Source organism: Pongo pygmaeus, chromosome 2 (assembly GCF_028885625.2).
Source record: "Pongo pygmaeus isolate AG05252 chromosome 2, NHGRI_mPonPyg2-v2.0_pri, whole genome shotgun sequence".
NCBI classification, from domain to species: Eukaryota; Metazoa; Chordata; class Mammalia; order Primates; family Hominidae; genus Pongo; species Pongo pygmaeus.
In genome coordinates this window covers 149,423,909-149,450,336 of record NC_085930.1, presented here as the reverse complement: position 1 = coordinate 149,450,336, position 26,428 = coordinate 149,423,909, and the positions used below count along the sequence as shown (strand labels likewise).

Genomic DNA, 26,428 nt, shown 5'->3' with positions numbered 1-26,428 from the left:
AAACATTAATATAAATGGCATGGCATATGCTTAGACAGAGGTGAGTAGAGGGCTAAAGGGGGCACAGTAGATGGCACTAATATTGCTTCCTGAAGCTCCCTCAAATTCTCTTATATTGCCCATGCCTGGGGCTTCTGAAGAGCTTCTCAACTCATCAGGATGCCTCCCTCTCCTTTGTCCAGCAGGTCCTTACTTGGCCCCATCTGCCTTTGCATCTTGATCCTGACCTTGCCTAGCTGTGTTGGGGTGGGTCCCTGGTTGTGGTCTCCAAGACTGGTTCTGGCCCAGCAGTTCTTTGAGGACTCTGGCACGGTCCCTCAGCTCCTTGTATCACATCCATGGACAGGAAGTGCCACTTGCCCACTCCTGCTGAGGCCCCAACAGCCCCAGCTCTCACTTGTCAAGGCTGGGCAGCTCCTCAGCCCTTGTCCCTGGGCAGAGCAAAGAGGAAATGGCAGGTCTGTGCTTCAGGATGTCTCTGCTTTCCTCTACTAGTATACTTCCCTGGGAGGCAAGCACAGCCTTTAGGACGAGCTGATGGTCTTGTGGCCCCCAGGGAGGACAAGCTGGAATCAATAGGATTAGGGAAATACTGTGATTTAACAAACCCCACACAGTGGATGATGCCAGCATTTGCACCAGCCAACACAACATAGAACAAGTTCTTGAAGGATTCTGTTTGATTTATACAAGTTTTCCATGAATAATTGACTGAAGCTGACAGTGGATTGCTGCTGCTGAATTATCTTAATGTCTTCCTGGAGAAACTCTGTGCAGGTTATTCTTCTTGCTAATAAGAATCACCTATCTATTTATCTATCTGCCAGAGAATAAAGAGTCCACACTGCCAAGGAACATTGTCCTTGCTGGGGAAAATTTTGTCTTTCTTGAGATGTATGCATGTGCTCTCCAGCTGACTTATCAAAGGTCCTCCTGGGACCACAGAAGCTGTTGCATTCCTGATGCTCTGTCTTTGAGCTGGAGCTTACCTGCGGCAGCTCTCTCACGTTTGCATGACTGCCTGCAGGGGCCTCAGATGTCTCATGCAGTGGCATACATTCTCTTTCTACCCACACACCATAGCTCTGTGTCTATTTCCTAATGCTTTCAAACAAAGTCTTTCTTCCTTCCTTCCCTTTCTTCCTCTTCCTTCCTTCCTTCCTTCCTTTCTCTCTCTCTCTCTCTCTCTCCTTCCTTCCTTCCTTCCTTCTTTCTTTTTTGAGACAGAGTGTCACTCTGTGGCCCAGGCTGGAGTGCAATGGTGTGGTCTCGGCTCACTGCAACCTCTGCCTCCTGGGTTCAAGCTATTCTCCTGCCTCAGCCTCCTGAGTAGCTGGGACAAAGTATTTCTACTAACATATGCACATATATTAGAAAGTAGAGTGGTGTAGTTGGGAAAGATAAAACAAAACCAAAAGCATGGATTCTGAGGCCAGGACCTGGGGGTTTGAATCTTGGAAGTAGCTGCCCTAGTAGTTGTGTGATCTGGGCCATTATAGCAGACAAAATGATGGCCTTCAGAAGATATCCACATCCTAATTCCTGAAACCTTTGAATATATTATCATGTATGGCAAAAGGGACTCTGCTGATGTGGTTAAGAATCTTGAAATGAGATTATTCTGTATATTGCAGGTAGGCTGAATGTAATCACAATGATCCTTATAAGAGGGAATGGAGTTGAAGAGGAGAGATGTGGTGATGGAAGCAGGGGTGAGAGAGAGAGAGGGAGAGAGAGAGAGAGAGATTTGGAAGATGCTACACTATTGGCTTTGAACAAGGAGGGAGGCGACACAAGCCAAGGGATGCAGGAGGCCTCTAGAAGCTGGAAAAGGCAATAAATGCATTATTTCCTAGAGCCTTTCAAAGGAATGTGGCCCTGCACTGACACTTTGATGTTAGCCCAGTGAACCCATTTATGCTCTCTGACCTCCAAAACTATAAGGTAAGGAATCTATATACTTTTAAGCCACTAAGTCTGTGGTATTTTGTTATAGCAGCAATAGGAAACCAATATAGGCAGCTGCTTTACCTTTTAGCTTCAGTTAGCTCACTTCTAATAAGAGGAGAGGAGGTAAATTAGGGATTGATTTCCTTGTAAGGAGTTGAGTGGATGAAATGAGGTAGTGAACTTGCAGTGGTCAGCAGATAGCGCAGAGGGAGGAGGAAGCAGAGAAAGGCCTTCAGGATGAGGTATTCTGGAAAGGGCTTCTCAAACCATCTGTGTTGAAGACCCCCTTCCTTCATTTAAAATTAAATTTCAATTCTTTGTGGATCAATACTTTTATAAAATATGATAAAGATGAATTATTAGAAAAAATTAAAGTAGCCACCAAAATTCAAGCCCTGCATTTCAAAATTATTAGATTCAATAGTCATAAAATTGTTCTGTGTAATTGCTCTAAATGCTTTTAAACACGTTCACTTTCTGTGCTTACCTCACTTTCTGTGCGTGGGTAACAAATAGTTTGGTGGTTGTCCCTGGCCCTGGCCCGTACTCTGAGTCTACTATTATCTGGAGGTGAGTATAAGTTGCAGTCAAGGCCTGGGGAAGTCAAATTGCTTTACAGATGAGACCAAGGCCAGATTGAATTTTGAAGTATGAATAGGAGTTCACCAGGAAGAAAAGAGCAAAAAACAAAACAGGAGAACAGCATGTTGAAAGGCACCAAGAGAAGGGGTGTGTCATGCCTCAAATGTGAACTTGTGTGACATTTTTGATGGACAACATACTGAAATTTGACCTGTTTTAGTATCTTGACAAAATAGAGAGTAAAATATACTATGGTTTAATGATGAGAACATTATCTCTCAGCTGAAAACCCCTCAGAAGTTTCCCCCGCCATTAGGATCAAGTGACAACTCTTAGAGGAGCATGGAGCCTGCAGAAACTGGAGAGCCCTGGCCCTTCCTCTTGCTTCAACCTCTCTTTGCCCTGCCCCAGCCCCAGTGCTCCAGGCCCACTGGCCTCCCTTCTCATTCTCACAGGCATGTCATGCTCTAGGACCCTGTCACGCCGTTCCTTGGACTGGCATGCACTTCCAGTCTTCTCCTTGCCAGGCCAGCTTCTCTATCCCTCAGGTCTCAGCTTGAATGACAGTTGCTTAGGGGATCTTCTCTTACGTCCCAGCTTTGTCCCGTTACCTGTTCCAGTAAGCACCTGAGATAGAGTTTTGCCTGTCTTAGTGCTCAGTAAATACCTAGTGGGTGAATGAAGAAGCACACTACATGTCTCACTTCCTAGCAGATACCACAACTGCAATGAAAGCTCTACGTATTTATCTGTTTAATGTCAATATTCCCACTAAACTGTAAGCTGTATGAAGTCAGAGATTGTGTCCATTTTACCCTTCACAGTGCCTCATACATAGTAGATGCCCAATAAATACACACTGAATGGATATGTGAGTGATTGGAAAGTTGAGTGATGGGCATTGGGTTGGATTGGTGGGGTAAAACCTAGGGGAAGAGATTAATTGTCTCCTTGGGTTGCATCAACAATAGCTGACATGCAAAGGGCTCCCTCTTACCCAAATCCTTCTGCTGTGGTTGATGGTGGGATCCAATGATCACAAGAAATGAAGCAACTTTTCAGATCACAAGAATCAGTGAGGGGAAGATTACATTTTCCAGAGAAACAAAGGCAACCAACCTATTTATGCTTAATTATTTTATTTTAAGAGTGTCCTGTACATTTTCTTCAGGTAGTCATAGCAAAACCACATTCAGTTAGGCTCTGTTCTCTAATACTAAAACAAAAACCAATGAACAAATGAAAGCCGTAATAAAAAATAAACCAGTAACAGTTAAAACAACCAACCAACCCAACTGTATAAAACAACCAGAAGACATCAATAACTCCTTTCTTAACAATTTCCCCCAGGACACATGTAAAATACAGAGAAGTAGATCCTTACATGTATTAAGTGCTCTCTATATATTAACAGATGTGACTTTTGTCCTCTAAGATGCAAATTTCATCCCATGGCCCTGGCATGGTAGGATCTGTAGCTTCCTGGAGTGGATTTAACAGCTATAGGGGCTCCTTGGGGAGATGGGGCTGAGTTAGGATTATAGTTGTTGAATGTCCCTGGCTTAATGTGATGTGCCACTTTGGATGCAAGGACCAAGGAGGACTCTCTGAAGCTCTCTGCCCTGAGCCATCAGATGAAAGGTACATTTCCAGCCACGAGTATACAGTAAAGTGACAATCTTTTTCTTTGTTGGGGGACAATCATGGCTTCATTAAGTGTTAATTCATCAGGGACAGTGGGCAGGGCTTCTCTTTGGAGCCTTCATGATTTTTAAGGTAGGGTCAGCACTTAGTCATGCTGGTTAAAGGCTCACTGACAGGCTAGTCCCTGTAAACACTAGTTTATAGTCCCCAAGAAGAAAGATGATCAGTAGAAAGAGACCAATAGGAAGGAAGTTGGGAGACCTGGAACTTAGTCCTAGATCCATGATCTTTCTGAGCCCCTCTGGATTCCACCCAGTCTGCTGATTTCTGGGGGTTGCTGTGAAAATCAACTGAGTTGATGAACGTGGCCATGGATGGGAAAGTCCCAAAGAGTGATATAAAAGTGATTCACTGGTTGTGTAAGTGGATTTATCTGAGAATACACATAACATAAAATTTACCATCTTCACCATTTTAAGTGTACAGTTCAGCAGATACATTCACATAGTGGTGCAATCAATCTCCAGAGCTTCTTTCATCTTGCAATACTGAAACTCTATACTTGTTAAGCAGCAACTCCCCATTTCCCCCTCTCCCCAGCCCCTGGCAAGCACCCTTTACCTTCAGTCTCTGTGGCTCTAGATATCTAACATAAGTGGAATCATATAGCATTTGTCTTTTTGTAATTGGCTTATTTCACTTAGCATAAGCTCCTCAAAGTTCACCCATGCTGTAACATGTAGCAACATTTCCCTCCTTTTTGAGGATGAATAATATTCTATTAAATACAAAACCACATTTTATTTATGTGTTCTTCTGTCAATGGACACTTGGGCTGCTTCCACATTGTGATGATTATGAATAATACTTCTATGACTATGGGTATACAAATAGCTCTTCAAGACCCTGCTTTCAATTCTTTTGGGTATATACCCAGAACTGAAATCGCTGGATTATGTGGTAATTATGTTTTCAAGCTTTTGAGGAACTGCCATACTGTTTTCCACAGTGGCTGCATCATTTTATATTCCCATCAGCAATACACAAGGTTTCCAGTTTCTTTACATCCTAACCCACACTTATTACTTTTTTTTTTAAATAGTAGCCATTCTAATGGGTGTGAGATGGTATCACATTGTGGATTTGATTTACATTTCCTGGGTGATTAGTTATGTTGAACATCATTTTATATGCTTGTTGGCTATTTGTATTTCTTCTTTGGAGAAACATCTGGTCATGTCCTTTGTCCCTTCTTAAAATCAGGTTTTTTGTTGTTGTTTAGTTGTATGAGTTCTTTATACATAACTTCATTTTATTTATCTGATTTTCTTGCAATCCAAGCCAAACTTATCTGATTTGGGAAATAAAGAAGTCTTTATTTCCCCAAGGGTCATGAAATGAACTCATACTTTCTGTTCATGGATTATCTAATTTCATCTTCATAGCAATCTGTGAATAAGTTATTACTATCACCTTCACTTTAGGGAAGAAGAGACTAAGGCCACAAGGAGTCATTGTCTTTGACCAGGTCACAGGTAGTAACTGACAAAGCCATCACAGCTGGTAGCTAGGTGCCTAGTCTGTGCTCTGAAACTGCTCCTGTCTGCCTTGGCCAGTGCAGAGATCCCTGGGTGAGTTCTCACGGTCTGAATGACATATTCTATACCCTCTGGATAGCCTGGTGGTCTACCTTTAGACATTAACCTGATCTCTTCCCATCCCTTGCCAAGAGGCACTTCAATGTGACCCAAGTTTGTGAGTCTTAACTTAGACCAGACCTGAGGCTAGTTCTTGGAATCAGAGATTCATTCATTCATTCATTCTACAAATATTTGTTGAGCACCTACCAAGTTTTAGGTATTAAAGCAGATTATCCAGGATAAATTAAGACCCAATTCTTCCCAAGTTGCTCACACCTAGTGGGGGAGACAGACACAAAAGACATGTGTATTGTTAATTTTGTGTGTCAGTTTTACTGGGTCATGGTGCCCAGGCATTGGGTCAAACATTATTCTCGGTGTGCCTGTGAGGGTGTTTTTGGGTGAGATTAACATTTAAATTTGCAGAATGATTAAAGCAGATTGCTCTCATGAATGTGGTGGGCCCCATCCAATCAGTTGAAGGCCTGAATAGAACAAAAAGGCTGATTAAGAGGGAAGTCCTCTTGCCTGACTGCTGAGCTGGGACATTGGTTCCTTCCTTACTTAGGGCAGAAACAATGGCTTTCCTGGGTCTTAAGCCTGCTGACTGCAGATCTTGTGACTTGTCAGCCTCCATAATCATGTGAACTAATTCCTTGTAATAAATCTCTTTCTCTCCCATCCCCCCTTTCTTACACACACACACACAAACACACACATACACACACACACACACACCCTATTGCTTCTGTTTCTCTTGAGAACCCGGACTAATACAGCACAGTTATGAAGCAGAGTGGCCAGCTAGTGGCGGACGCATCAGTGCTCTGTCACAAAGGCTCTACCAACACAGAAAAGTGGGCCTTTGATCCCAGTCTGGGAGACCTCAGGGCACATGGACCACCTTCCTTGCATCAGCAGTCTCCATAACGACAACACTTCTCTGGCCTGGTAAATTCCAGGGGCCATGGCTTCCATAATGTCTAAAGCTTTCAAGGATATTGGCAGATGCATGGATTTGTGCACTCAGTAAATGTGCCTTGAATACCGTTTGTGGGATGGATCCTGTTCTAGGAATACAGTCTTGAGGAATGCAGATTCAGAAGCCCCTCCTCCTGTGAGGCCTATGGTATAGCAGAGATGGGAGACTAGGCAATAAGTAAATAGTAATAAGTTCCATGAAGACAATCAGCTAGGCATTGTGTTGGCTTCTTGAGTTAGGTGAGAATCACATTCCAGGCAGTGAGAAGAGCCAGGGTAAAGATGGGTACAGAAAGGAGGATGATGGAGCTGGACCTGCTGAGCATGGGCAGGATGGTCTAAGGTGAGACCAGAGAGCTGGGCTGGGCCCCTGACCATGGGAAAGAGCTTGTATTTTATTCCAAGTGTGAAGGAAAGTCTTTGGAGAGTTTGGAGTAGAATATTGTGATCTGATTTATAATGAAATATAATGTCCCTCTGTTGCAGTTGTCTAGACAAGAGGTGATGGTGACCAGGAGTTAGGTGGAGACAAAAAAAGAGGGACAGGCATGGGCAGGCTTGGGATATATTTTGGAAGTAAAGTTGATTAGAATTGCTGATGAATATTGGGGAAAGGAAAAAGAAGAATGGACTTGAGGAAGAAGCCCTAATCTAGGAAGCGGTGATCTGGCTGTCTCTGAGGTCAGCAGAGGCCCCAGATTGGAATCGGCAAGGGCACTGGCCACAGACAGGGCAGGGCCAATAGGTTTTGAGCTGAGGCCTGTCATGCCACTTCCTTTAGTTCATCCGAGCATTGGGTTAACAGTTTCTAGTCTCTTCCTTAGTTGTCCCATTAGCTGGACCAGAGCTGTCTCTGGAAACACTTTAGATCACCAAGGAAACATGGGGCTATCTTCTGCTTCTCTTATCTTGTCTTAAGACCTACATATGCCTCTGCTTCCCTGAGAAGGGATGCTGCTCAGTTCCTGGGCCTCTCAGATGCTGGGCAGAGGTCACTGCATGCCCCTGGGAGAGCTGTCCATAGGACGCACTGTTCCCCTAATGTGTTAGGCTCCTCATACCTCTGCCGCATCATGCTGCACTCTGTGCCTGGAAGGCCTTTCCCCTCCTCTGAAGACTGACTCCAACATCATGCAGCAGCCCTTTCTGACAGCTCCTCCCACTCCAGGCCTCTCCTCCTTGTATCCACAGCCTCTTGGTACATGTAATAATAATTGTCCCTTAACTGAAGAGTCCTCCTGCATGAGCTGGTGGATTTCCAGAGGGCAGGAACCATGTCTAACTTATCCAGCCCACAGCCCGGGGGGCTCAATCATTGTTTGGATGGAAACAGCAAAAAGAATCCCATTGTTGGGTACAGCAGTAGTGGGCTGGGGGAGAGCAACTTGACTTTTCCAGAGATGTCTGGCTTCTCTTCCATAAACCATGCTTCATGTACCAGCAGCACAGATGATAATAGACTCCAGCTTTATCTTCATTTCTCTGATTAGGAAGATCTACTTTTGAGTTAAGGTTGTAAATGAGGTGCTGTGACTGCTTCTTGAATAAAAGACCAAAATTTGCTTGAACTTAGGTGATAAGTATTTCACTTTTACGACGTGTTTGGCATTATGTTCGAAGCAGAATACATTAGACGTTCTTATAATACAGGCTCAGTGTTGGGCTAAAATTCAAATGCGCTCGCACAAATGGGAAAAAGTCTGGAGGCTTTAATCACAGCTTGTGATTCAGCCTGATTGACAGTGTTTCCATTTTAAAAAGTCTCTGTTTTTCATGTGAAATGAATGACTCTTTTTTCATTTTGTTCCTTTAATAGGAAATGTTCTCATTGTGGAATGAAATCTCTACAAGCATCCCATTAAATAGTAAAATGTTACTGCTGTGTCTGACTGAAATTACCATCCAGGGGAGGCCTCGGATTGTAGGTGTACAATACTAGAGTATGTTTTCCCAACTTGCTGAGCTTGGAGGCAATTTGTTCATCTGAGGACACACGCACTCAGCATCCTTGTCCTTCCTCTCCTTCAAGTGAAACCTTGTTTGCACATTAGCTGGGCCTTTTCTGGATGTCAGCTCTGGTAACTCCATTCTGTCTACTTCAAGTGAAGAAGGACTTGGTGGGAAAAATCTCAGAGTGAGTTTCTGAATCCAATCCCAGAGATAAAGCCAGGCAGCAGGACCAGAGGTGGCCTGGAGTGCCACCCCAAACCAGTGAGCCTTTACTTTCTTTCACTTATCCATGTTTTCTCTGCCCTTCTGACTTACAGTAGTCCAACCATCTGTGTTGCAAAGTTGTCACAGTGGAACAGGGTCATTGCTACCACTCCCAAATTTGCCTGCACCAAACCAGCCACTCAGAGAGAGTCTGACTCCTTTCTCAGTCTTAAATGCAGTGTCCTTCCTTGAACCAGTCTCCAATAGCCCCACATGGGTCACATTATCCCATGGAGCTTCAGCTACAACCCTGAGATTGGGTGAGGGAGGGTCATTTCCTAGGAAAGCAGTAGGAAGAATGTAATCCAGGCTGCACCCATTACGTTGATAACAAGGACCCAGATCCACTCTAAACAGAGAACAAGCTTAGTGATGCCTTCCATGTTGGAATTCACATTCTAACAATGAAGCCCATAAAGACCTACTGGTGGACAAGGGGTTACACAGGACAGAGAACATGTATTTCTGATTCTGTGTGGAGCTGTGACCACATGTAAATCCCAGATGCTTGCCATCACACTCTTAGGGCTTGTGCAGTTGATTTGTCTTGCCAGAGGGGCAGGGGGAGACGTCGCCACTCCTCCCAAGCCGTTTCCTTTCTCTCCCTCAGACTGAATCCTCACTAGGGAATATTTGCCACAGACCAGGAGCCTCCAGCCTCACTGATAAAGTTGCTGACCCTCAAAAACATGGCTTCTATACATCTTCTAGATGTGGTATTGGGACTCAGAAAGGCGATTTGCTAAGGTCCCACAGAGAGGAAGAAGGGACTGGGATTGGCATTCGCATATTCTTATATCTAAGGCCTATGTTTATTCCATAATACCACACTGTTCCCAGGGACAATGGATAGAAAATAGGCCTATCGTGAGAAAGGATGTAGACGTGCATGGATGGACCAGGTATCTGCTGGGGTTTCCAGCCGCTAGGACCTCACGCTGGCTTAGAATCCTGTTCTATGCCTCATGGAAGCTCACAGACCTCCAGTAGATATTGTTAATTTCTCAGGGGCTTATGTGCCCACTGTTCTGTCATGGGTCATGTTCTTGGGCCTGTGGGTGCGTTTTCCATATGGCATAGCATTGATTCAGACATGGAGACACCATCCTTTTATTAGGTAATTCTCTGACCCTAAGATTTTATCAATGTGAGTGTAGCAGCCTTCCTGAGGATTTAGAAGTTTCCTTCTGATGATGCAGACAGTCTACGTTTGAATTAGTCACTCCAGCACTTTATCTTATGGTCAGCACATTCAGCGACATTTCCACTCACTCTGTACTCCACAGAGTCCTGTTGCTTCTCACCATCCCCAGAGTTCACCTCTCTCTATTTCCTACTTTTTCTTGAGTTTCAGGGTAAAACATATTTTCTCATGCCTAAGAGCTGCTAGATGTAAATCCTCTTGCTATTTTCAGCCTCTCTTAGAACTCCTGGGTGGAACAAGAGCTTCTGTTCATGAAAAGCTTCCTTCATCTCTGCCCTGTGAGCTGCTGTCTCTCTTTTCCCCAGGTCCAGCCTTGCTTGTCTACCTGCAGTTGCTGCTGCAGTTTGCAGCCACTCACATCAGTATCTGCTGTTGGAGATCATTTTTCTCTGACAGCATTGGCTTGGCCCTCCCTGCTTGGGGCCTCCAGAACAGTCATCCTTGAGGAGAGAGAGAAGGCATTTCTTCTAGGAGGAGCAGCCAAGAAAAAGTGTGGTGGCAGAACTGACTGAGGGGTGTGCAAGGAACAGTGGGGACTGGGGCTGAGGGACCTGTTGTGTTGAGGGACGCGAGATGGTAGATGCCACAGGGCCCTGCTAGTCTGGAGGGGGCTCCATGGTCTGCGCAGGGGATAATGGAAGGACTTGTCTTTAGCTTTGGGCCATGCATGGAAAGTAAGGGCTAATTCTTAGACATATTTTTGTCTTCAGCCCTAAGCATAGTATCTGGGTCATAGAGGCAAATGATAAATACATGCTAAATAAATGAATAAGCACAGGAACAGGTATTGTCAACTGTGAAAGAGATTTAAGGCATTAGGGGATAGGTGGATCCAAGGGTCCATTTTGTAATCCCTGGAATCCCACTCTGTAGACATCTACCTTATGGTCAGCTCTGGGTTAAAAAAGGGCTGTCTCTGCTCTCCACTGGGCAATCCTTGGGGACCAGAGCTGACTGAGCCCACAGGACCTGGACTGGTGAGGCCCATCAGCCTGCAAGCCCCTGAGGGAGTTAGCCTACTTTATTCTGCATTGTATCTCCAGCCCCAGCACACACTGGGCTTTAGGAGTTCATGAAATGTGCCCCAAAGGAAATTCTTCCAAATAGAGACTGTTGTGGCCACCGGGTGGTGCCATTGTTCCAGCCAAAGCCCACAGAGCCTACTGGGAAGACCGCATTGTTTGGAACTTTGAGTTGAATCCAAAGTTCTTCAACATATCTCTCAGGCTCTAATCTCAATGCAGTATATTCTCATCCCATAACAAGGGGATTAACAACACAACTGTAGCTAATTTGAATTGAGAAAGTCTATTTCAGAAAGCAAAATTCCAAGACCATTCTTTCTCTCAGCCAGCTAAGAAGGGCCCAACTTGTTGATAGGGGCGGTTTCTGCACAAACTGGCAAATCGGCTTGCAGGCTGAACTTCCTACACAGCTCACTACTGTGCTGATTCACAGAACTGCAGAGCTCACTAAGCATTCTGGCCCTTGTGCACTATCGTGGTACCCATCATAAAGGCAGCTGGGGACAAATAGAGGAAGGATCCTCAACCTAAATTCCCATCACTCCTTCCCCAGCACTCTTTGCTTGCAAGCTCTTGGAGTAGGATGCATCTCTACTCTTCTCCATATGTTTATATCCTACCTTTCCTTTAAGGTTAATTTCCCAAAGAGGACTTTTGTGTGCCCCCTGCTCCTAAAACCAAGACATTCTCTGAATCCTGGAAGCACTCTGACCAAATGGGCTCTGAGAAACAGCACTGTGACTCACATTTTTCTGTACCTGTTGTTTCTTGACTCCTGATTAAGGTGGTAATTCCCTTGAGGACAAACTTCACTTCTTGAGTTTGTTGTGTTCCTGCACACAAAAAGCACTCAGTAGATATTTATGGATGTTGAAGAGCAAAGTGAAACATACTGCTTCATATTCAAAGGGCTGAGAGATGTTTAATAGCTAAACATAAAAAGAGAGAGTTCCGTGGGTCATTACTCTTGTTCTCAAATAGCTATAGAATATGATTTTAGATTATAATCTATACACTAGCAGTATAACTTTGTATTAATATTATTATTAGAAATAACATTAATAAGTGCATTTATTGAGTGCCTAATATATAGTAGTCACTGTGCTATGCATTTTACATATGTACCTAATTTTTTTCCCAACAACCCTGGGAGGCATTATTTCCATTTTCCACAGGGGGAAGAGTAAGGCTCAGGAAGATTAAGTAATCTGCTCAAGTTTCTAAGTTAGTGCTGGCTGAGCTCTGTGGAGTTGACTGTGCGGTTCGAAAACCCAAGCTGCTTTTCAGAATCCTTGTCCATAGGGACCAGGTCCCATAGTGGGTGTTGGGGTCATGCAAAGCTACACTTAATTAGATCCGACTCTTAAAGAGCTCAAGGGCACAGAGAACACTATGGCTAGAGGAGCAGCAGCCTAGAGCGATGGCCAGAAGCAATGCATCTTGGAAATTTTATAGAAGTGAATCCCTCAAATTGTCCTTCAGTAGGAACCGGACAAAGCTCAAAGTACAATATTCTTGCCCAGTAGAGCATGTGCAAGGAAAGTGTATCATTGGTTATATGGTATGATTTGGAGGCCACCTGGGAGACTTTCCTATCCCCAAATACCTTCCTTTCTTGCCTGTTATGATGCCCTGAATGTCACCATTAGTTCTTATTTCCTTTGAGTTTTAAGTGTTTTTACGTTTCTCAACATTCTTCATGATCTATCAAACCTGGTAAGAGATGGGTTGAGAGCCATTTGGAGAAGGATGAGTGCTTGGAAGTGGCAGGGGACTGGGCTTGCTTTGGCTGTTGGCTTCTCCTGCCATGGTTGGTGATGAGGCCAGCATGCAGGCCAAAAATCTGTTAAACAAACATAGCAGGTATTGCTAGCAATAAAGATGGAGGAGAGAACTGTAATCCCAGCACTTTGGGAGGCCAAGGCGTGTGGATCACGAGGTCAGGAGATCAAGACCATCCTGGTTAACACGGTGAAACCCTGTCTCTACTAAAAATGCAAAAAATTAGCCGGGCATGGTGGCAGGAGCCTGTAGTCCCAGCTACTCGGGAGGCTGAGGCAGGAGAATGGCGTGAACACAGGAGTCGGAGCTTGCAGTGAGCCGATATCGCAACACTGAACTCCAGCCCGGGAGACAGAGTGAGACTCGGTCTCAAATAAATAAATAAAAGATGGAGGAGAGAAGACACGTCTTCAGAAAAATCTTTACTCAGCTGAAGATGCCTGCAATAGAAATGCATTTTTAGGGATGGAAATTTCTGGCTTGACACTGAGTATTTCCTTGGCGAGAAAAAAGCTAGAAGGGCCAAACTGGCTGTCTGCATGAATAGTAGGAAGCTCCCAGTCAATCTCTGATGCTGGCAATCCCTTCTTCAGAGGACAAGGATTTTCATCCTACTATTAAAAATTAAGCGAAGGGTGAAAGCCCTTGTATATTAGTCCATTCTCACACTGTTATAAAGAGACTGGGTAATTTATAAAGGAAGGAAGTCTAATTGGCTCACAGTTCCGCATGGCTGGGGAGGCCTCAGGAAACTTACAGTCATGGTGGAAGGCAAAGGGGGAGCAACGCACATGTTATATGGCAGCGAGAGAGAACGAGTGCGAAGGGGAAACTGCCAAAAACTTCTAAAACCATCAGCTCTTATGAGAACTCCCTCACTATCATGAGAGCAGCATGGGGAATACTGCCCCCATGATCCAGTCACCTCCCACCAGGTCCCTTCCTCGACACGTGGGGATTACAATTTGAGATGAAATTGGGTGGGGACACAGAGCTAAACCATATCACCTTGGAAGAATAAATTGCTAATTTTTCTCTCTCTTGGGAATTGATTGATGTGGAGAAAAAAAGAGGATTAAAATGTGAGGGCATTGAGCACCTGGGGGCAGGTGTGGCAAGATAGGCCGGGGCATCAGGGATGCCTTCGGAGTTTGCTGATTTCATAAATGTGTTATGAGTTGGTCTAAAGTGCATGTGACTGAAAAGGCTGTACGCTTGAGAATGTAATAGTTTTCTGGGTTACTTTTCTAGAGTGGCTGTGGTGGGTTGAATAATAGTCTTCAAAGATATCCAGGCCCTAATCTGTGGAATTTGTTAATGTTACCTTATATAGAAAAAGGGACTTTGTGGATATGCTTAAATTAAGGATCTTGAGAAGGGAAGATTTTTCTGGATTATCTAGGTGGCTGCTAAATGTAGTAAGAAAAATTACTGATAAGAGGAAGGGAAAGAGAAACTGGGCTACAGACAGAAGAGAAGAAGGCCACGTGATGAAAGCAGAGGGAATTGGAGTCACAGGCAGAGAGAGAAGCTGCTGGCTTTGAAGATGGAGGAACGGGCCATGAGCCAGCCGAGATATGCTAAAAATGCAGCTGCAGGGACTGGAAAAGTCAAGGAAAGAGACTTTCCCCTAGAGTCTCTGAAGGGAGTACAGCCCTGCTAACACCTTGGTTTTGACTGTTTACCATTTTGGACTTCAGACTTTTAGGACTGTAAGAGAATACATGTGCATTGTTGTAAGCCATCACATTTGTAGCAATTTGTTACAGCAGCCATAGGAAACTAATACATGGGTGGTTTGGCTTGAATATTTGTGAGTGTGGTCCATTTTTTGTCTTGTTCATTTATTCTGCCATGTGAAGATATAGCAGTTTTCCTCTCCAGAATATGCAGCAACAAGGTGCCATCTTGTAGCAGACGGAACAAGCCATCACCAGCCCCTGAATCTGCAGGCACCTTGATCTTGGAATTCCCAGCCTCCAGAATAGTGAGAAATTTTTATTGTTTATAAATTACCTGGTCTCAGGTATTTTGTTGTAGCAACCAGAACAGACTAAGACAATGGGCTAAGATGAAAATTATTATCCATGGGATCCTACCTTTAAGGAGCTTTCAATTTAGGAGCTGAGATGAGACCAACAGGAATCTTTGAATGCTAACTGTGCACAATATTATTTCCTTTCACCTTTAGTTAGCAGTGGTGTGAAGCAGTGGGAAGTAAATGGGTTTATGCTCAGAGAGACCTGAGTCTAAGACCTCTTGCTACCACTTGTCAACTGATTGACCTTGAGAGTGTTATTTGAACTCTTGAATTTCAGTGGCCACATCATAAAATAGAGCTAAAAATGTAAGCTACTGTGGACATAATGATATAAGGGCTGTAATAAAGTCACAGCTAGCTCAGTGCCTAGTACAGTAGTGTCAAATCTCTTCTCTTTCTCCCCATAGATATACAAGGTATCAATGGTTCACAGTAACTGGGGACATAATTGTGAGTTAGTAAAAAATCTAAATTTGAGGCAATTTTGGGTAAAAAAACTCCATCTTACAGATAGGGAAATAGATTTAGAGAAATTATATGATTTGTTTAGGGTCATACTACAAGTCAGAGCCTGACTGTAGCTCTGGTCCTGCCAGTCAAGTGCTCCTTACTGTTAGTGAGATGTACTGTGATATGATCTAACATGCTTTTCTTGGATTGTCAGTGACCACAACCCATGACTAGTTCTTTGGCTTTTGGCTTTCCTTCCTCTCACAGGTGGGAGGAGACTGAGTTGGGGGTTAGGCACAGATAGAGAAATGAAAAAACGATTTTTTCTAAATGGACTTGGCATGGACTTTATTGACATTAGGTAAATGGAGTCTGCTTTTTTAGCAATGGTATCCACTGTGGTATAAGGGATGATGGTGTCTAGAAACAGTCCTGATGATGCTGAAACAGGAAATGCTTCATTTTCCTTGAGCATAGCTGAGTTCCTTTATGCAGACCAAAAAGAAGAGGAAGAAGAAAGAGGAGAAGGAGAAGGAGGAGAAGGAGGAAAATATAAAGAAAAACTCAAATCCTGTGGGATTTAAACTGGTGTGCATACTCTACATGTGTGTACATACATGACTAAGGAGGTGAGCGTGTGCATGCCTGTGCCCACGTGAGCTGGCATATGCACCATGCCCTCTGTTAGCTCAGACTAGAAAGCCTCAGAAAGCAGAGCCCAACACAAGGGTTTTGTGCCAATGATTTGTTTTGGGAAGTGAATCCAGGGAACATAAGTGGGGAACTGAGAGATGGGAAACAGAGAAGGTAGGACTGCCAATCCAAGGATGCGTCATCAAGCTGGTCACTGCCGTGGATGGCTGGGCTCAGCCCCACTGGAACCCTCTGTGGCACTGTCCAGGATGTGCCTGGGAATGGTCCACTTGAGGATGGGAGAGGCAGTCATTATCTGGGGGCGTTCATAACTTTCGCCCTTTTAGGCTTCCTCGTGATTCAGAGCGGCTGACCACTTTGCCATGGGCATTTCACAGGCAAGGAGTAAAGAAGCCTGGGGACAGCAAGGAGAGAGAGAGTGGGAGAGCTCTAGCAGTCGGGGACGCAGGACTCTCTGGTTACATTTGCTTACAGTCTTCAGTAAAGGATGTGGTAACAGGGCAGGTAAAGAGGATGTGAGATGAGGCACAAGAGGTGTCTGATACATCCTCCTACCAGAAGATTCCTCTTTTGTGTTGAAACTTCAATCCTGTGGTATTATTAAAAGTATCTTCCACATGTTGAAGACCACAAGTAGAGACCTGATGGATTTTGTCTATGCTTAAGGAATTATTTAGAATTTTCCTAACTGAGGGCAAATAAAAGGAGTGACATTGGCCAAGGATCTATGATGCATCCTAGACTGCGCTAGAAGGAGGCGTGAGGGGATGAATATAACATGAGTTGCTGTCCTTAAGAAAGTGTCATAACAGAGTAGGGGTGTTGCTGACTTGTGACAATCAAATGAAAGTTAAAATTTCAGCTCCTCATCTTATTAGCTGTATGGACCTAGGATCACAACACCACTTCTCTGAGCCTCAGTTTCCTCATTGGTGAAATGAGAAAAATAATGACTTCTTTAGAGATATCATATAATAATTGAATGATACAATGAATGTAAACTGCTTAGCCCAGTCCTTGGCACATTAGATCTGTTTAAAATGGTGTTGATAAGAAGCAAGTGGGACGATATCAGCACATAGATAATTTCTGTGTATCCTGTTAAGGTCTATCTTAAAGAGAAGCAGAGTGAGGGGTGAGTGAAGGCTTCCTGAAGAAGCTTACTTCAAGATAAATAGTTGAAATAATAATACAACAAAAGATGAAATGAAATCGGTACTTTTGAGAAACAATTAGAACTAGTAGCAAATTGAAAAGTCTGAATGCTTAGGAGTAAGCCTAACAAGAGAGGGACATGATCCACATGAGAGAAAGTTTAAGGTAACAGATACACCATGTTTCTAGATGGGAAGAGACAACAATTAAAAGACGATAATTCTCAAATTATTTTATAAATTCAGTAATATACATCCATTTTTGGCATGAAATTCATTGCTACCTCATTTTTTTTTTTTTGAGATGGGGTCTCACTCTGTTGCCCAGGCTGGAGTGCAGTGGCACAAGCTCGGCTCACCGCAACCTCTGCCTCCCGGGTTCAAGCGATTCTCCTGCCTCAGCCTCCCCAGTAGCTGGGATTACAGGCACCTGCCACCATGCCTGGCTAATTGCTACCTCATTATTGAAAAAGAAATTTGTCAGTATCTGCCGCATCACACCTTTTGACCTAGCAATTTCATTTCTAGGAATCTATTCTTCAGCAATACTTTAATGAGCATAAACATGTCCAAGGTTCATTGTAATAGTCTGTATTAGTAGAACGTTGGAACCTGTCTGCTCTTTAAGGAACGATTGTATTGTATGAAGGAATGAAATGTAATGTAATGGCAAGCACGACTTGTTAGCCTATGTGTTTTGACAGGGAGATTTTCTAAGGCGTTGAGTCACAGAATAATAGGTAGAGTATGATTCCAATTATGTAGAAAATGTAGTATGAGTGTATGTATGTGAATGAAGAAATGGGCCTGGATGGGCACCAATTTTCCTGGAAATTGAGCAAGGTTAAATGGAGGCTTGATTTTGTTTTTCAAATGAAAGGAAATTGTGTTAATTAATGTTTTAAAAAGGTGAAAAAGTAACAGATATATTAAATGACACTCCTAAATTCATGAAAATAGCATAGTCATCAAGTAAAAACCTAAATAGGGTTATTCGTTTCTATTTTTCTTGACTTATGGCTCAGTATTTAAAATACAGCTTTTACTCACGATCATTAAATATTGATTTTTCCAGTTTTTAAAGTACTTGGTTAATTTCCCTATTCATGTAAAAATCAGTGTTTGGGTGACTTACCAAAGTTTTATGTTCTTTTTTTATTCCTTCATCCTCCATAATTGTTTTTCCTTTTTCCATATATTTATACTTGAATACACTCTTGATTTTTACATTTTTTTTTTTTTTTTTAGGTAACGGAAATTTATTTTATTTTTATTTTATTATTATTATTATTATTATACTTTAGGTTTTATGGTACATGTGCGCAATGTGCAGGTAAGTTACATATGTATACATGTGCCATGCTGGTGCGCTGCACCCACTAACTCGTCATCTAGCATTAGGTATATCTCCCAGTGCTATCCCTCCCCCCTCCCCCCACCCCACAACAGTCCCCGAAGTGTGATGTTCCCCTTCCTGTGTCCATGTGTTCTCATTGTTCAATTCCCACCTATGAGTGAGAATATGCGGTGTTTGGTTTTTTGTTCTTGCGATAGTTTACTGAGAATGATGATTTCCAATTTCATCCATGTCCCTACAAAGGACATGAACTCATCGTTTTTTATGGCTGCATAGTATTCCATGTGTATATGTGCCACATTTTCTTAATCCAGTCTATCATTGTTGGACATTTGGGTTGGTTCCAAGTCTTTGCTATTGTGAATAATGCCGCAATAAACATACGTGTGCATGTGTCTTTATAGCAGCATGATTTATAGTCCTTTGGGTATATACCCAGTAATGGGATGGCTGGGTCGAACGGAATTTCTAGTTCTAGATCCCTGAGGAATCGCCACACTGACTTCCACAAGGGTTGAACTAGTTTATAGTCCCACCGACAGTGTAAAAGTGTTCCTGTTTCTCCACATCCTCTCCAGCACCTGTTGTTTCCTGACTTTTTAGTGATTGCCATTCTAACTGGTGTGAGATGGTATCTCATTGTGGTTTTGATTTGCATTTCTCTGATGGCCAGTGATGGTGAGCATTTTTTCATGTGTTTTTTGGCTGCATAAATGTCTTCTTTTGAGAAGTGTCTGTTCATGTCCTTCGCCCACTTTTTGATGGGGTTGTTTGTTTTTTTCTTGTAAATTTGTTGGAGTTCATTGTAGATTCTGGATATTAGCCCTTTGTCAGATGAGTAGGTTGCGAAAGTTTTCTCCCATTTTGTAGGTTGCCTGTTCACTCTGATGGATTTTTACATTTTACTTTACATCCTGCTATGCCGTTTAGATGTGTTACATGACCTCTTAGTTATACCCGTGACATCTGCAAGTCTTTTTCTTAGCTGATAGAGCCCACACTTAAAATTTGGGGGTGTCAACTCAAGATGTTCCCCAACTGTTCTCACAGGGTCACCAGCTAGTCTCACAGATCCATGATGGTGGGAGTCAGGAGCTGCCTCCACACTTAGTCTTTTCCTGTCTTTTTGCTATCTCCTCTAAGGTCATGCTTAAGAACCTTGAGTCTTGTGTATCCCAGGGGAAGGTTAGAGTTGTCAGAGCCTGCTCCAAAAGACAAGCAAGTCTTTCTCTTCACAGCCTCAGTGGCATTTCCTAGCATCATTTGATGGGCTATCATGCTATTAGTTTCTTTTTCAGGAAGGGAGTAGATTGGAAGGAAAGAAAGCTGAGAGAGAAAAAGCAAACCTCTTTCTTCCACAGCTGATGAGAATGTAAAATGAAAGATAAGCAGGAGTTTGCCAGATAAAACATAGGAAGGAGTGGTCCCGGCAGAGGAGGCTGCTGGAGAGAACAACCTGGGGAGGGTGTGAGGCATGAGCAGCTCCAAACGATGGAGAAAGGCTGGTGGGGGCCACCTGGCTAAAGTTTGTGGATACTGACTTCCCAGGGTTTCTCTCCTTGCCTCAGTTTCTTCATCTATAAAATGGAAAGAATACTAGCATATACCTCACAAGATTATTGTGAGAATGAAATGAATTAACATTCCTGAAGTGCTTAAAATGGGGCCTGGTGAGTGGTATGAGCCATATAGTGTATGCATTATAATTGTGAACAAGCTATGGTCTTTAATTTATTTTGAACATTTCTTTACACATGAGTTATCTAATTTTAAAAAATTTTTCTTATAAATTTTTTTTTTCAGTTTGTGGAGAGAAAAGCTGTCAACTTTGTACGTTTAAAAAACACAGTGGTTTTATTTTAAAACAGTCCCTATTATCCTGTCCTGGCCAAAAGCTTTTTGGCAGGTTGTTTTTTTTTTTTGAGATGGAGTCTCGCTCTGTCGCCCAGGTTTTTTTTTTTTTTTTTTTTTTTTTTTTTTGAGAAGGAGTCTCGCTCTGTCACCCAGGCTGGAGTGCAGTGGCGCGATCTCGGCTCACTGCAAGCTCCACCTCCTGGGTTAATGCCATTCTCCTGCCTCAGCCTCCCAGTAGCTGGGACTACAGGCGTCCGCCACCACACCTGGCTAATTTTTTGTATTTTTAGTCGAGATGGGGTTTCACAGTGTTGGCCTGGATGGTCTCGATCTCCTGACCTCATGATCCGCCCGCCTCGGCCTCCCAAAGTGCTGGGATTACAGGTGTGAGCCACTGCGCCCAGCCGGCAGTTATTTTTCAGTTGGATTCATCTGAAGGTTGGGTGGCCCCTGAGCACATGCTCTTTTTGCTGCATTTTCCTCTCGGAAAAATCAATGGCAGATGGCTGTCAGTGGGCCTTTGAGTGGCCCTGAAAAACTTGTTGAAAAAACTATTTACTATAGAGGAAAGCTGTGCTTTGGGTCCAAAGTCTCCTACAGAGTCCATCCTCCTGCCTCTGTGGGCACTGGGTGGGCCGAATGGATGGGGATGGTGAAGTGTAGCCTGCCAGCAGGGGTGTGCTGGTAAGCTGGCTCTGCTGGATAGGAGCTTTGATTCGTAGCATTTGCTGATTACTGTAGTGTAAATCCTTCCACCATGAGGTCACTGAGTGCAGAGTTGGGAAGAGATGAGCACAGTCAGCTCTCAAAAGTTGGTGTGAGCCAGCTCAGGAAGGACGCGGGCTGGATGGGAGAAACCTTATTCCTATAGCAAAGGGGCTGGAGCAGGTGAGGCTTTGGGGGATTTCTTTTTGAGCAGGGAACATCGGAGGAACCCGAAGGGAATTAACATTAGCTGAGCATCTCCTGAGTACATTCTGAGATAGGTGCTTTGCAGACATTATCTCATTTGATCTTTGTAATGACATTGTGAGTCAGCTAACTTCAGCTCCATTTTCATATGAGAAGAGAGGGCCTCGGAGGAGTTAAGTAACTTGCCCAAGGTGACACAGTGGCAGACTGGGGGTTGAAACCAATAGCAATGAAAGGGTAGTGACTCCTGGGATTGAAAGTAACAGAGATAACGCTAATAAAAAAGTTATAGGTAATTCTCTATGGGTGAATCCATTTTAACTTCACCCCAACTGCTCTGACATAAAATTCATGGATTTAAGACCTGGGAGGAGCTTTTATTTAGCTCAAACAGATAAGGAGAGTGAGCTAGAACAATTTGATTTTGACATAAAGTAAGGCTTATATGAGAACATGTACTTGCTGCAATAGTTAGGAAGGTGCTCTGTGCTTGTGGAAGAAAGAGACTGGGAAAGGGTGATTTCACCCTCCCAGGCTCACGCCCTTCAGGGAAAGAAGCAAGGGCATGTGTCTGGGGAAAACAGTGATTCTTGGAGCCAGGATTGCAGATGAGCCCACAGGAGGATGTGCATCCTTTCTTCTCCATGGGGAAGGCCCCATGAATTCTGGGGACATGAATTGAAGCCCAAGGAGAGGGACACTGCTTGAGGATGCTGATGAATTAAAATCTTCAGGCAAACCCTTCAGTCAGGGGCACATGCTTTCTGGTCTCCATCAAGGAAGGCCACCTTCATAAACACAGTTCTCAGCATTGTGGGACCTACTGATTTGGCTGTCACTTCTATGCAGAGGGGATGGGGGAAAGTTTCTAGCCCTCACCTCATATTTTAGCCTTTGTCTATTAGGGAGGAGTTGAGTGGGGACATTTCAAACATGGTGTCTGCCCTGCTTTATTTTCCTCTGTGAATGATTAATTAGCACCTGGTTGGAGGAGGCCACATTTACTGGGGGCATGGTTACTCTGTCTTAGAGGACCTGCAGGCATGCTTCTTGTCATGTCCTATGTCCACAGGCAGTGGGTTTCCTCTCTCTGCAAGTTCACCTGGGCAGAGCCTGCTTCCTCAGCTTTGGGCCACTTCAGTCTTTTCTCCACCCCAGATGTTTAAGTGGGTAAGTGAACTTAGGGCTATTTGTTGGGACTTGATCATTTTAATGGTGAAGGCATAAAATAGGTGCTCAGCGGAGATGAATAGAATTAGTGTTTTTCCTACCATATTGCCTTCTGGGGGTATTGCATATCCTCCTATAGAATGTGCTGTTGTGCTGTTAATATAAGTTTCACTCGCGCATTCATTCTTTAATGCATTTATCAACAAATATTTATATGCCAAGACTCTGCTGAACCATTAAAGATCTCGGAGGCAGAGTCCCTCACTCTTCTCTTCTTTCTCCTGCAAGCCCTGACTCACAGCTGGTTACACAGGAGTATGCAGCAGAGTTATGATGCCTCCTGATCTTCAGCTTCTGGAGTCCTGTGGAGTTAATCCAGGTCCCTCAGGGTCCTCAGATGCCCAGTTACAGGCTCTGAACCTGTGGTGCCAGATCACATGTACTTCAGCCCTCCACCACTGCAGGTGTTAGATTGGACTATGAATCTCTGGGATTTCAAAATATTCAGGCTTAATGACCCAGTTCTGGCTCATGTCTATAAAATTCAGGGAACCTTAGCTAAGCCAGTTGAAATCCATGGAGCAATGGGGTCTCAGAGCTGCAGAGGGGAGAAGAAAAGGACCCAGAACACAGCTGCTTCTGCTCTGGCAGACCCAGGGGTCTGAGCTAATGCAGCAAGGAGGGACCCAGGGAGCCAGACTTTAGTGATGGGTGAGCCACACTGTCTCCATGGGCAGAGCAGGTAGCATTTACTGGATGGAGCAGGAACTCATTTCCTTTCCAATGAAAGGGCAACCTGTTCAAGTGGAAAGAAGAAGAGAATTATTAGCATGTGAAGCCTTCAGCTTCTTGAGGCAGAACGGCCAGAAATGGTTGCCTGGGGAACCCCTGCAGCTCAGGCTTATCTGAGGTGGGCCAGAGAATTGAGTTCAAACTCTGGGCTGGCCATTTTGTGGCTTTATGACCTTGGGCGGCCATGTAATCTCTCTGAATTCAGTTGCCTTTTCTTTAAAGTGGAGAGTAAGAACACCTCTTTATGGGTTATTGTGAGGACTTTAGGGTGATATTTTTGAAGTACCGTGTACAAGATAGGCACTTGGTAAATGCTGATCTTCCTCTTTCCATCCTCAATGAACATCATTTCTGTGGTAGCTGGTCTCCAAAGATGGCCTTCAGTGAGCCAGGCCTCCCAACATTCACACCCTGGAACCTGGGCTAGCTCTCACCAACAGAGTGCAGTGCAAATGATACTGTGTAATTTCAAGGCTCGGTTACCAGGAGCTGAAGCATTGCAGCTTCTCCTGAGCCTCTTGGAAGGCTTGCCCTTGGAATGCCCCTTTCAGAAGCCAGCTGCCATCATCATTTGAAGAGGACACATATAGGCACTATGGTTGAGAGCCCCAGCTGAGTGCCTAGGCATCTGCCAGCATCAACTGTCAGTCATATGAGTGAGTCATCTTGCATATCCAGTCCGGTCAAGCCTTCAGATGGCCCCAGCCACATCCACTATCTGACTGTTGCCACATGAGAGACCCCAAGTGACCACCATTCAGTTAGCCCATAGAACCAAGATATATGTATGTTTTTGTTTTAAGCACTATGTTTTGAATTGGTTTGTTGAGCGGTAACAACTGGAACCTTCAATAGCCAACAATTGTTTTTGTGTGGAAATTCCACCATTACTGATTTATTTCTATGGGTTAGACATTAACCTACTTGGAATTCCCCTTTTAGAATGCAAGGTCCTTTTACCCTAGATTTTGCTGGGATTGGGTTTCAGTATTGCCTGAAGCAAGAAGACAGGTGGAGAAGACAGCTTGGGGATTCTGAAGCTGAGCTCTGTGATGGGTCCAGTACCTGGCCTGAGTGCCCCAGCTTAGTTCTCAGGCTCACAGGAGGAGGCCACAGGTCCTGAGTTGCCTGTGGTGAATCCAGTGCTCTACAGTTGTTGTGTTCACTAATCTTACCCAGAACCCTATGAAGCAGAGAGGATTACACCCATTTTATAGGTGAGTAAATGGAGTCTCAGAGATGTGGAGATGTGCCCTCATTCACAATCACAGAGCCAATAAGAGCAGGGCCAGGCTATGTCCATTTCTGCCTGATTCTGAAGCTGGGTCTCTTTATGTTGAGACTTTTTGGGTATTTCTGGCAGTAGTTCTTTACCTATCCTGAGAGCCATGCTTTGGACCAGAGGCCTGCTACATGTTTAGATGGTGGAGGTGGGGCAGTTTTCCTTAGAGGGCCATAAGCAGGGTGTGCTGTCCATCCCTTCAGAGGCCTGTGGTTCCAGAGCAAGGTCAAGGGTCTTCCCTTTGCTAAGCCTCCAATCTCTGAGTATATGTTGCTATTCTCATTGAAGCCCTGATTTTTGGGAGATAGGTCAGAAGCCCATGTATAGCTGGGTCAGGTGCCTGTTGGGTAGCCGCCAAGAAGGTCTGAGTACTTCCGTCTGACTGCTCTGCGGCTCCATCCACTCCCATCACACACAGCCTGTTGCTGTCTCCAGGATCGCATGCACGTTCCAGGCCTCTTCACCAACAGGACAGATGAACTTGGAGAGATTAAAGTGGCAAAAGTCTGGGCATCTCCTCTCCTCAAGAAAGAAACTCACATTTTCCTGTTAGCAGCCTCTCAACATGCTGGCTTTATCTTAAAGAAACTAACAAGATGTGCTGCAGCCAAAACAGCTTTTCAACATAAACTTGCTATCAGATGGTGTATCAGTCATTCTCTGTCTACCTGCCTAGCTTTCCACACAGATGGCACCTGTCTTAAATTCAGGAACAACCCCATTGTCCAAAGTCAGGACTCTGGGCTGGGCTAGACTCAGGAAAGCCATAGGTCACTGTGGGAGAGGGAAGGGCCTGGCTCACCCAAGGGCAGAGTGGAGGACTGCCCATGCTGTGGGCTTTCAGGTGAGGAGGGGAATTGGAGAGCTGCTCTAGAACAACCCCTCGTGGGGCGGGCATGTCACCATGCACTTGTCAAATACCACATCTTTTATTTCTCATGACATCTGTATAGGATGAGCATTATGACTCCTGTTTACAGATTAGAAAACCGAGGATCAGAGATATTAAGTGACTAAGAATTTCTTCATTCATTTACTCACTCACTCACTCACTCACTCACTCAATAACTATTTACTATCTTAGTTTGGGTTCCCTTGAAGCAGAGCCTGACACAAGTATTTGGGTGCGTCTGATGTATTGAGGGAGTGTTTTCAGAAAATTCTAGTAAGGAAGTGAAGGAAGCCGGATGGACAGGGGAAGGAGCTGAGCAAGGATGAGGTCTTGGGTGTAGTCTGGCCTTGCCATAAATCACAGGGGCTCCAGAGCATAAATGGCACCACAGAGCTGCCCCACCTTGAGATAATGGGGCTGTGCTCTCATACCCCTGTATTAGTTGGCCAGTGGTCCCCTGAGGGTGGTGATATACCTCCCAGTGTCTCTGGGTGAAGCAGCTCCTGTGAGTGAAAGGTGATTATCTGGAGAAGGCCACATGTGTAAACCTGTAGCACCAACTCTCACAGCAGGAGCTGAGGCCTGGGTGTAACCTGACACTGTTAAGCATGACCAACCATCTTGATTTGCTCAGGACCAAAGGATTCCTGGGATGCATGGGCACCAACAGTATCTACTACATTGACTGAGGGTCTTGATAAAAGTTTTCTTAAGGAAACTCTTCTTGGTCTTAGAGATACAGGGGTTAGTGGTGGAAAGATATGGACCCTGTCCTCAAGGGCCCACAGTCTAGTTGAGGAGACCCACAAAAATGACAATGGCTACACTGCATGGAAAGAGGCACTTGT

The 26,428-nt window shown here is 44.2% G+C and overlaps 1 protein-coding gene across 3 annotated transcripts in view; it reads right to left on the bottom strand.

The window, feature by feature from the left end:
• Positions 1 to 3,656: 3,656 nt before the first annotated feature.
• The window catches only part of TRIM42 (tripartite motif containing 42), a 67,585-nt gene continuing 44,813 nt past the window's right edge, over positions 3,657 to 26,428 (bottom strand). The window contains exons 6-9 of one of the 3 annotated variants that reach the window (XR_008501414.1): positions 12,954 to 13,083; positions 11,999 to 12,169; positions 6,024 to 6,092; positions 3,657 to 3,748 (exon numbers count right to left, since the gene is read on the bottom strand). The gene's annotated coding sequence lies outside the window, so the exon portion shown is untranslated. Of the gene's footprint in view, positions 3,749 to 6,023; positions 6,093 to 11,986; positions 12,170 to 12,953; positions 13,084 to 26,428 lie in introns of all 3 variants that reach the window. The other 2 variants (XR_008501413.1, XR_008501415.1) reach the window with 2 other exon arrangements.